The following is a 12,079-nucleotide window of genomic DNA, read 5'->3' as shown; positions in this document are numbered from 1 at the left end:
AATTTCTAATCCTGGGACTTACCTTTATCCTCTACGTCATGTATTCAAAGTACTATATATATATATATATATATATATATATATATATATATATATACATGCAAATGTGAAAAGTTAAAAAAAATCCACTGAGTAGTAATACACACAATAATACTGACAATAGAGATAAAATAAATCTTAATGTGTAGAATAAAAATAAAACAAACCTTGTAAAATGAAAAAAATTTGTAGAATTTGAAAACTAAAGTATTCATGCTATAATAATATTTATCCACAAATTCAAGAAACATACACACACACACACACACACACACACACACACATGTATTTGAAGTATTAGAAAAGAAAATTTTCTCATCATGAAGAAATGGTTAATATTTTGTAGAAATGCGTATCTAGTTATGTAAACATATTGCAATAAATTTAATTTTATACTGAAAAATTAAATTAAAAAAGATTAAAAATGTTTTTAAATTACAAAACCAAACAATAACTAAAAGCAAAAAATTGATAAGAATATTATTCACAGATATAGAAAATCTCCATGACTGAATGTAGAGTTTTCTGGAGGCCAGAATTGGAATACTGTTTCATATGTCATTTTATTTCTATTTTGGAAATTTGATGAGCCTCCAAAACAATTTCCCTAATATCTCTGTACATCTCAATGCACACCAATATCAAATAATGATTTCTGTTTGCCAACAGACTTTCAAATACACATGGTTAGATTTCTTGATGATAATCACTATCCTGGGGTAAGCTTGTACTTCTAGGTAGTTGTAATTATATTTACACATCAATGGTACAGCCAAACATTTTTTAGGCAAGGAGGAAAATGGACAGTTGAGGACAAAGTTCCTATACAACAAAGGCAGCTGACAGGCTGGGTATCAACATGCAGTAGAGTGAAAAGCAACCATTTTCCTACAACTTGTATAGGAATCAATTAAAAATGATCACAGTCCTTAGCTTAAATATGAAACACTGAATGTGATAGGAGAATACACAGTTAATAATTGTCAAGACATTAGTATAAGCAAGAACTTACTGAAGAGAATGCCAGTGTTACACAAATTAGCCTCAGATATGAAAAGAAGGGATCACACAAAATGAATATGGAACTACAAAATATTATTCCCTACAACAAAGAAAACTTTAATCAGAACACTGTATAATAGGAGAAAACACATTCCATTTGTTCTTTAGTTCATGGACTAATGTCAAATATTTTCAGATAACTGAAGGAGTTTTAAATCAAGGTAAAACAGCCTCCAACCAGCAAATCGGTAATGACATGAACTAATCTTGTACCAAAGAAAAACTCATACAGCTAGCACCTACAAAGTTTTAACATCACTGATCATTAAGTACACATAAAAATAAAATAACATATTAAGCATTGATTGTTTCCAGTAGAGCAAAACAAAGATACATGAGCAAAGGAGAAACAGAACAAAATGTCCACTGTGGATTTCTGAATGTTTTTCAATTCACATCATTTCCATTAAAAAATCAAAGGAGATAGAATATGTTAGAAATTCACTTAAAAGGATAACATGAAAGACTGGAAAAAATGGGTGGTTAATCCATTGATATTTTAGGGAACTTTAAGTGACATGCAGATCACATTATTAATGAAGGTAAATGGAATAGAAGAATTGAAGTACTTATATTTGTAGACTGTGGGTATACAAGAAAAAATGAATAGTGAAATTAAAAATGGAAAGTTTTGATCAGTCTTGAACTTCATATTTTTATTTTCACAAAAAGAAATATGAACCTATTTGAAAGGAATTGTGAGAAATTTTAGAATAGCCACAAAGCAAATCTTTGTCCTGTAACATGAAATACATTTATTAGGAAGAAAGCACCTAATTAGAAACATTATGATGTCCAAACTATCAAGGAATATATTCTCCATGAACCTGAAAACCTTCTGTAAGAGAAAGGACACTGTCAAAAGCACAAAACTGCAGTCTACAGAATGGGAAAAGATCTTAACCAACTACATATCTGACAGAGGGCTGATATCCAAAATATACTAAAATCAAGAAACTAAACATTAGGAAACCAAATAATCCAATTAAAAAATGGGGTACAGACCTAAACAGAGGTTCTCAACAGAAGAATCTCAAATGGCCGAGAATCACTTAAAGTAATGTTCAACATCCTTAGACATGAGGCAAATGCAAATAAAAAGAACACTGGTCTTCCATCTTACACATTTCAAAATGGCTAAGATCAAAAATTCCAGTGACAGTTCATGTTGGTGAGAATGTGGAACTAGGGGAACACTCCTACAATAATGGTGGGAATGAAAACTTGTGCAGCAGCTTTGGAAATCAATATGTTGGTTTCTCAGGAAATTAAATATAGATGTAGATCAAGACCCAGCTTTACGACTCCTGGAAAATACACCCAAAGGATGCTCTAACATATCACAATGGTTTTTGTCCAACTCTGTTCATAGCAGCTTTATTTGTACTAGCCATGAACTAGAAAAGAACCTAGATGCCTTTCAACTGGTGAGTGTATGAAGAAATTGTGACACATTAACACAATGAAGTATTACTCACTTTTTAAAAAAATAACGTCATGAAATTTGGTGGCAAATGGATGGAACCAGAAAAGGTCATCCTGGGTGAGATAACCCGGACTCAGAAACACAAACATGGTATGTACTCACTTATAAGTGGATATTAGCTATAAATAGAACTACACTACAATTAACAGACCCATAGAAGCTAAGTAACAAGAGGGGATCATCCGATGGGAGAGAGGGTTGCATGTTTCAGTTTCTCAACACAACAGATCTACTTGTAATTGCATTGTTCAAATGCCATATTGACTTGTCATGTAAGCTTTACCTTTAAGTGAATGTTAAAAATGATGCTCATAGATGAGTAGAGAGATTCTCTGTTTGAAGTCTCTTAGGATATTGTGGTCCACTCATAAAATACATTTAAAAAATCTACCTGACAAGAAAACTAGCTATCCTGCTCATATGAATTAATACACATTAATCTGAAAGGAAATACTTCCTTGTAATATGTATATATACCTAGTATAACTAGTTATATATATATATATAACTTATTTTTTTTTAAATTAGGACTGCATGAAAGTAAAATAAAATTAGAAATTAAGACACAAAAATATTAATGTGATGAATATATTCCTGGCCACACATTCCATGTACTTTTTGTTACGATTATGAGAAAGAAAATACCTATGTGCATACAATCAAAATGTGAGGAAAATCAAGCATGAGAGGAAAATGCAATTCAAACCCACATTCCACATAAGGGAACATAGGCACATTCCTGCAAATGGATTTCTGTCACCACATTTGCTGTGTCTATTTCAGACTAAGCTGTCAATGCATACTTATATCTATCAACTTTGCCTCCCTGATCATTTTTCCTGCTCTATATCCCCAGGACTGATGAATTAGCACTGCATCCAGGTTTCAGCAAAAACACAATTGTATCAGCACTTCATAAATGTATCTATTTTCTTAATTGTCCATCTGCTGACTCTTCCCCTATACGTTGTTTCTGCATTTCCATTTTCCAGGGTTTTGTTCTAAATTGAACACAAGCCATCTTCCTCCATTTCAGACCTTAATAAGTGGATTCTATGGCTTCAGAAATGTCTGCATGGAGTAAAACAAATCCCACATCCTTCACAAAGAATCCTGCTTAGACATTCTCTCCAGCAGAGTCCACTCAGTGCTACTGCCATTGTCTTCCATGGCCTCTAATCCAACTGGCATCAAACTAAGATAAAACCAGCAGAGGTCACCAACAATATCTATGTGTCTTGAAGAACAGACTCATACCAGATGTAAATAATTAGAAAAACTGGAATGAAATGGAGAGTATGGTACAAGATTGACAGAATCTAAAGGATTACTAATCAGAATTATACACAAAAATTGTATTTCATTTTGAAATCATTTTAACAGATGAGGTCCCAAAACCAAGTTCTCTTATTCTGACTTCCAAAACAGCAGCAGCTAACAAAGGCAGTCCCTGTCACTCTATCATCATATGAAGACTCTGTAGTCACTGCAATTAATAGCATTACATATTCTCAAAGGGAAAAAACTACACTTTAACAACTGCCTAAAACAATGTGTTAACTTTTGAAAATCATTGTCTCTGTGGAGAAAGCCATGAACAACGAAAGGCAAGGCAGAGGAATGTAGAGACATTCAGAGTACCAACTTTACTAAATAACATGAAGTAAAACACACTCTTCTTTCTTTGAGGGATGAAAAAGGTAACAGGAGGAAGACACACCTGGAAAAGAGTTCTGTGTATACAGGAGAGGGAATGCCAGGATGGGAAATGAAAGTTAAATTCATGTGAATGCAAACTTAGTTGAAGACAATGAAATCCGAATTCTGAAAAGGAATACATTTTAAAAGCACTTACTGTATTGCCTTTTCTTCTTCACATCTAGAATCATATATATCCATGCAGTAATAATTAACAAGTGAAAAAAGTGCAGCAATCGTCACATTCCCATCACTATGTAAAGGACGTTGTGCTTTGGAATCGCACTGAAAAGCATCATAGGAGTAAAATGGAACAAGAGCCTGCAGGAGCAAGAAAAGAAAAATCCAAGAGAACATCATAAAATACAAGTGTCTACCACAGTGTAACACAGATTCCAATGTGTTCAGCAGCTACTTATAGAGCTCAAGTATTTGTGAGCACAAGAGTTTGTACTGGTTTTGGTGACTGACATCATTACTTTAATCACAGATATTTTTGACAAGCCTCTTTTACATTCCATGGAGAATTGTAGACAATTTTCTTCCCTGAGACTTCCCATCTGAGACCCTGCACTCAGGATAAAAACAAGTTTCAAAACTCATTTGGGATCTTCTTTTTCCACAGGCCCCATGACTTCATCTAGGAAGACAGACCAGCAAGACCCCAGTGATGACTCCACTTGAATGGACTTGGCAAGAGCACTCTATCACAAAAGTTACATGAGACAGTGACTCGGGATGATGCAAAGACCTTGCAAGGGAGGAGATGAGAAGGAAAACATTCTGGAAAATGTCCCAACCAGATATAGTTCAATGAAAATCAGTAGGACATCCTGCTTTTTAAAACTGATTATTCCCTATGCCAATCTATCATGTTAATGACCTGGGGGAATCTAAAAACACTTTTTCTGCAAACCTTGCATGTTTGCATAACAAAATTTCTTCCATGTCCCCCTATACTTCAAAAGTTCTCTGTGTCAACACTGGAAAACTGATAGGCTGAATTCACTAATTCCAAAAAATGGCTCAATCAATGGTGAGATTTTGATTTGTTTACTTTTTGAACTCAGACTTACTGTGCTTTATTTGTTTTTTCAATGATGAATCATTCTTTAATATAAAATCCCAATCATTCCCTACATCCAGAGAAAAGATTCAGATACTATGTTTTCTTTAATGTGAAGTATTGAGTATACCCCTTCCATTCTCTCCAAATAAATAAATAAACAAACAAGAGCTTATATACACCATACATCATGTATAAAGTGTTCCTTCTTAATGTTTTAAATGAAGTTAACTTAGGAGTAGAAAGTGCCATGACTGTAAATTTAATTTCACGTGTGCAAATATACACAATATGTTAGCCATAACTTCACATAGGTTCCATTCCATTACTTTATGCAACCTTAGTGGCTAAGTTGAATATAGCTGCTAGCTTCTAACCTAATAATCCCACACACTTCAATATTTATCTGTGAATAAAGAGCAAGTTCTGAAAACAATTACATTTACTGATTGTCACAGGGGCCTGCAGTTTCATTATCTTGACAAAGGTTATACTCTAGATTTTTGTCTCACAGATGGCTCTGTTAAGCCTCTAAACACTGATACATATGACTTTCGATTGAAAATGTGTAATTTCATGAGGTGATCAGTGTGGATAATGTCATTATTGTTGGACCTCATATGGCTGGAAAGACCAATTGCCAAGATGGAGAACATGGAAAAGAGAATTGCTGAGATATCATGATCTGACTCTCAGGGAAACCTAGTCACTTTTATTCAGATGTTCAGAGAATCAGCAGATCCAGGGAAACCTTCAGCTTGAATTTCTGTGTTTCAGGTAGTCGAAGAATATAGTTCTCATTTGTTAAACTCTCATATTTGGTTCCGTTTTACAGCATTAACAGAAAAATGCACTGTGTATAGATGGGTGGGCTGGTTCAAATCTTTTCAGCAAACTGTCTCCTTGGTAACTCAGAACAAGCCGTTCAGTTCTTCTATGTGACTGCCACAGATTTGTTCTCATTTTTATTTTATTGTCTGATACTTGGGATTTCATATTATCACTAGGCCTTATGATCCCCTTCTGTGATCTGCCACATGTATGTGTAATTTACAATTCATATGTGGTGATATTTTATTTGTACTGAAATGTTATTTTAATTTTATGTTAATAAATAAAGTTGCCCTGGGGTCAGAGCTATTAGAGCCATAGTAAGAGCGTGGTGGTTAGAAGAGCTAGGTGGATTTCTGTGTGTTCAGGGATACAGCCAGTATTGGAGACATACGCCTTTAAGACCTGGAGGGCGGTACTTACAGGCAGTGATGAGGCAGTCATGTGGTTGGGTTTACAACCAATGAGAAGGCAGAACAGAAAGATTATTTAAACAGGGACACAGGAAGTACCTCCCTCTCTCGGGGAAGCTAGGAGCACTGCAGGAGGTAAGATTTTATCTCTGAGCTCTGACCTCTCGGCTTTTCTCTTTTACCTTGGCTCTGTGTTTCTTATTTTAATAAGACGATTGGTTACATCTACATCTGGCGCCCAACGTGACAAGAATCCATTAAAAACTGCTTGGGGCCGGCTCCCTAGCCGGAGCAGCCGGCTCCCTAGCCCCAGCCCAGGTCTGCTTGGGCTCAGGCCGGACTGTGAGCTGCTTGCTTAAAGCCAGTGCTACAAACAGCTCAGGCCTGCCCTGCTAAACAGGGCCCCTGGCTGTAAAGCCAAGCCTTGACTCGGCTCAGAGGGAACAAGTGGCTGGCTTTAAGCTTTAGCCAGCTACCCCTTCGCTTTCACTTTCACTTTCGCTTTCTCTCTTGCTTTCTCTCTGTCTCTCTGTTTCTGTCTGTCTGTCTGTCTGTCTGTTTTGAAATTCGCTCGGATTTCTACTGTTCTACGCAGATTTGGTAAGTCATAAAGGAAACTATTTAAAAGACAAATTTTTTTCCACATTTAAAAAAATGGGTTTCCTGTGTACATTGGAAGAAAATTGGGTTTTGTTTGAAATTTTAGGCAGTCTGACAATGGAACAACTATATGAAAAGATTAGTATTATGGGAATTATGCAGTTAATCACCATGCTTATTCTCATTTTACTATTTAAAAAGATAGTCGATTTAAGTGCCAGGATAACAGCTTTAGAAAAACCTGTTAATTTTAACAGTGAAGTTGGTTCAAGTTTGGATCATAAGGTTACAGAAAGAAAGCCTGTTTTCACACAATCATCCTTAATTTATCCTGTAACCGTACAGCAGATGCCTGATCAAATGGCTACACAAAATATCTGGGCTCCAATTGAACTGATGGATTTTAAAAGGTTTAAGGAGGCAATAGTATCTTATGGCATGCATTCCCCATATGTAAAGCAAATGTTAAACTCTTGGTCAACATATAATAGGATTATACCACAGGACTGGCGGGACCTTGCACAAGCTGTTCTGGAACCCAGCAAGAGAATTCAATTTCTGACTTGGTTTAAGGAGGAAGCTAGAAACGTAGAAACACAATGGAGGGATAAAGGAATACAAGTTTGTCAGGATCAGCTTATTGGAGAAGGCCAATATGCTTCAATACAAACACAATGTTTATATGATGTTCAAACCGTAATTTTATGTCGAATGGCAGCCTTGAATGCATGGGACAGAGTTGATGAACCAGGAAAAAAACATGAGTCATTCACAAAGGTTATGCAAGGCCCTAAAGAATCTTTCACAGATTTTTTAGAAAGACTGGCTTCAGCAGTAAACAGAATGGTCTCAGGATCAGAAGCTAGTAAGGCAATAATTGAAGCTTTGGCATTTGAGAATGCGAATGCAGCATGCAAAAGAATAATCAGGCCGTTAAGGGCAAGATCTGCACCTTTGGAAGATTGGATTAGAGAAACAATTAATGTTGAGGTTGATGAGCATGATACGTGGGTAGGAGAAGTAATTTCAAAAGGTTTGAGGAGTGTTAGATGTTTTGGGTGTGGAAAGCAAGGACATTTTAAAAGGGACTGTAAACAGGTCAATCCTAGAAGCAATGTTTCTTCAAGGAACAATGGCAACAGAATGCCCCTTCCTTCTGGAGTATGCAGAAGGTGTGGTAAGGGAAAACACTGGACCAACGAATGTAGATCAACAAAGGACAGACAGGGTAATCCTTTGCCTCAGTTTTCGGGAAACTCCCGGAGGGGCCTCATGCAGGCCCCCATAGCAAAACCAGTTCAAACCTTTCCTGCAGCTGTAGAGGAAATCCCTGCTCTGAGCGATTAAATAACGAAATGACTATTGGAATAAATCAGGCTGGTCAGGATGATGAAAAAGAGAGAATAGAAAATTCAGGAGAAAACATAAAGAAAATTTTTTGGCAAACTTCTATTAATGAACAGAGACCAAAATTAACGATAAAAATAAATGGTGTTTTGTTGTCTGGTCTGGTAGACACAGGTGCGGACATTACCATAACTGCACCAGAATTTTGGCATCCAGCTTGGCCTCTTCAGGAGGTAAACGTTCAACTGTTAGGAATTGGGACATTATCTGGAGTGAAACAGAGTGCAAGATGGCTGGAATGTATAGGTCCAGAAGGACAGAGAGGAAAATTAAAACCATATGTCGCTAACATAGCTATGAACCTGTGGGGTCGAGACTTGTTGCAACAATGGAATACTCAGATTAAAATCCCTCCAATCTCAGAAACAAATCATAAACTAGCACATGTTTCTGAGAGAAATATTAGAAGGCATTATTTTGAGTGGTCACCAGCCATCCATATTATACAGGAACAGGGCACAACAACTGATAATCTTCCAAAAATACCAACAGCTCTACCTTTAAAATGGTTAACAGACAAGCCTGTATGGGTTCAGCAATGGCCTTTAACAACAGAGAAACTCCAGGCTTTAGAAGAGCTGGTAGAAGAACAGTTAAATGCTCAGCATATTGAACAGTCAACCAGCCCTTGGAATTCTCCTGTATTTGTTATTAAAAAGAAATCTGGTAAATGGAGAATGGTAACAGACCTTAGAGCAATTAACAAAGTAATTCAGCCGATGGGCTCTCTACAATCTGGAATTCCTTTGCCTACTCTGTTACCAAAAGGATGGCCTCTCATAGTTATTGATTTAAAAGACTGTTTCTTTTCAATACCCTTACAAGAAAAGGACAAAGAAAGATTTGCTTTCACAGTGCCTACTTATAATAATTCTCAACCGGTTAAAAGATTTCAATGGAGGGTCCTCCCACAGGGAATGTTAAATAGCCCAACTCTGTGCCAATATTTTGTACAACAGCCATTGGAAGTGATACGTAAAAAATTTCCTAAATCTATAATTTATCATTATATGGATGATATTTTACTAGCTGACTCAAATGCAGATACTTTAGAAAGAATGTTTGAAGAAGTAAAGAAAATTTTGCCTTGCTGGGGATTACAAATTGCTCCTGAAAAAATACAAAGAGGAGATTCTATTAATTATTTAGGATATAAAATAGAGCTACAAAAAATTAGACCCCAAAAGGTGCAAATTAGGAGAGATAGACTACAGACTCTTAATGACTTTCAAAGATTATTTGGAGATATTTCTCATCTACGAACTATTGTTGGGGTAAAAAATGATGAACTGACTAATTTGTTCAAAACCTTAGAAGGTGACAAGGACTTAAATAGTCCAAGAGAATTATCACCTGAAGCTGAGAAAGAATTGGCCTTGGTAGAAAAGAAAGTACATGAAGGGCACGTGGATCGTATTGATCCAAAGCTGGATTGCATTTTGGTTATTTTACCTTCTAGGCATTCCCCTACTGGAATATTAATGCAGAGGGAAGATATTATATTGGAATGGATATTTTTACCAAATAAACCAAATAAAAAATTAAAAACTTATGGGGAAAAAATCTCCGACTTGATTTGGAAAGGAAAATTGAGACTTCGTCAATTAGCAGGAATAGACCCAGCAGAAATTGTCGTACCTTTAACTAAGGAGGACATTGAAAAATTATGGACAGAAAGTGAACCTTGGCAAAGAGCTTGCAGTAATTTTTTGGGAGAAATTAACAGCAAATATCCCAAAAGCAACAGAATTGATTTTATAAAGAGAGCTGATTGGATCTTGCCTCGAATTGTACGGCAAAAACCCATATCTGGAGTTCGTACATTTTATACAGATGCCAACAAACAAGGAAAGGCAGGTTACAAATCAGAAAATTTAAGTAAAGTGGTACAAAGTCCTTATAATTCAGTGCAAAAATCAGAATTGTATGCTATTCTGTTGGTATTAATGGATTTTTCAGAACCTCTCAACATAGTAACTGACTCTCAGTATGCTGAAAGAGTGGTATTACATATTGAGACTGCAGAATTTATCCCTGATGCTTCAGAATTAACTTCACTATTTATTCAATTACAAGATACAATCAGGAAAAGGAGTCATCCTTTATATATAACTCACATCCGATCTCATACTGGTCTGCCAGGCCCTCTAGCACAAGGCAATGATGAGATTGATAAATTATTGATAGGAAATGTGCTGGAGGCCTCAGAATTTCATAAAAAACATCATGTCAATAGTAAAGGTTTAAAAAAGGATTTTCCCATAACCTGGCAACAAGCCAAAGAAATAGTAAAGAAATGTCCTACTTGTTCCTTCTATAATCAAACACCATTACCAGCAGGATGTAACCCAAAGGGTACTCAGAGGAATGAAATCTGGCAGATGGACGTGTTTCACTTTGCAGAATTTGGAAAACTGAAATATGTACACCACACTATCGATACTTATTCAGGATTTCAATGGGCAACTGCTTTGAGTTCTGAAAAAGCTGATTCTGTAATCACTCATTTGCTAGAAGTTATGGCCATCATGGGTATACCTGCACAAATCAAAACTGACAATGCTCCATCATATGTCTCTGTTAAAATGAAACAGTTTTTTGCTTATTACAATATAAAGCATATTACAGGCATACCACATAATCCTACAGGTCAAGCAGTTATAGAAAGATCAAACAGAACTCTAAAGGATATGCTAAATAAACAGAAAGGAGTAACAAAAACCCCCAGAAATAGACTGCATAATGCTCTATTAACTTTGAATTTTCTGAATGCCAATGAGAAAGGAACAACAGCTGCAGAGAGACATTGGGTAATAGAAAAAACTACAGAATTAAATCAGCCTATATACTTTAAGGATGTGCTGACCTCAGAATGGAAGCCAGGGTATGTATTACGTTGGGGACGAGGTTTTGCTTTTGTTTCTATAGGAGAAGATAAGCTGTGGGTACCATCAAAATTGATAAAGGTTCGATTTGAACAAGAGAAACCTCTTAATTAGAGGAGGTGATAGTTCATCAACCAGCATGAACATCCAATTTAAACTAACTTGTACCTGTAACACATGTCTTTTCATTTAATCAGATAATAACTTGCCAAAAAGGAACATCCCCAAAATTAGTCTTGGGGGAAGGTTTTTGTTTTTGTCTTTTAGGAGAATGAAGGTTAAGGAATCTGAAGGACACAAGACAAATGAGACAACTGAAGAAAAGGGACAAATCATCTATCCCAGGAAACAGAGTATATTGGAGTATATGGCATATGGGTATATATTATCTAAAAAATTTTATGTCTTCTTAAATGTTTGTTTCTGCTTTTCTCTAAAGATTTAACACTATTGGTTTTCTAATAGTCCCAGTTCAATTAAAATTTAAAGCTGACTTTGGAGTTGGAGAATGGCTCTCTCCTTCTTTAAACTCAAGCATGTTGTTAAAATGAAAATACAAACTCCCTGTATCATGACAGAATAAAAGAGCCAT

At 35.9% G+C, this 12,079-nt stretch overlaps 1 pseudogene; it reads right to left on the bottom strand.

The window, feature by feature from the left end:
• The window catches only part of LOC143270422 (vomeronasal type-2 receptor 116-like), a 78,172-nt pseudogene that overhangs the window by 9,380 nt on the left and 56,713 nt on the right, over positions 1-12,079 (bottom strand).

Source organism: Peromyscus maniculatus, chromosome 23 (genome assembly GCF_049852395.1).
Source record: "Peromyscus maniculatus bairdii isolate BWxNUB_F1_BW_parent chromosome 23, HU_Pman_BW_mat_3.1, whole genome shotgun sequence".
Lineage (NCBI taxonomy): Eukaryota > Metazoa > Chordata > Mammalia > Rodentia > Cricetidae > Peromyscus > Peromyscus maniculatus.
The sequence above is the reverse complement of the archived record's forward strand: the minus strand, read 5'-3'. Positions and strand labels throughout refer to the sequence as shown.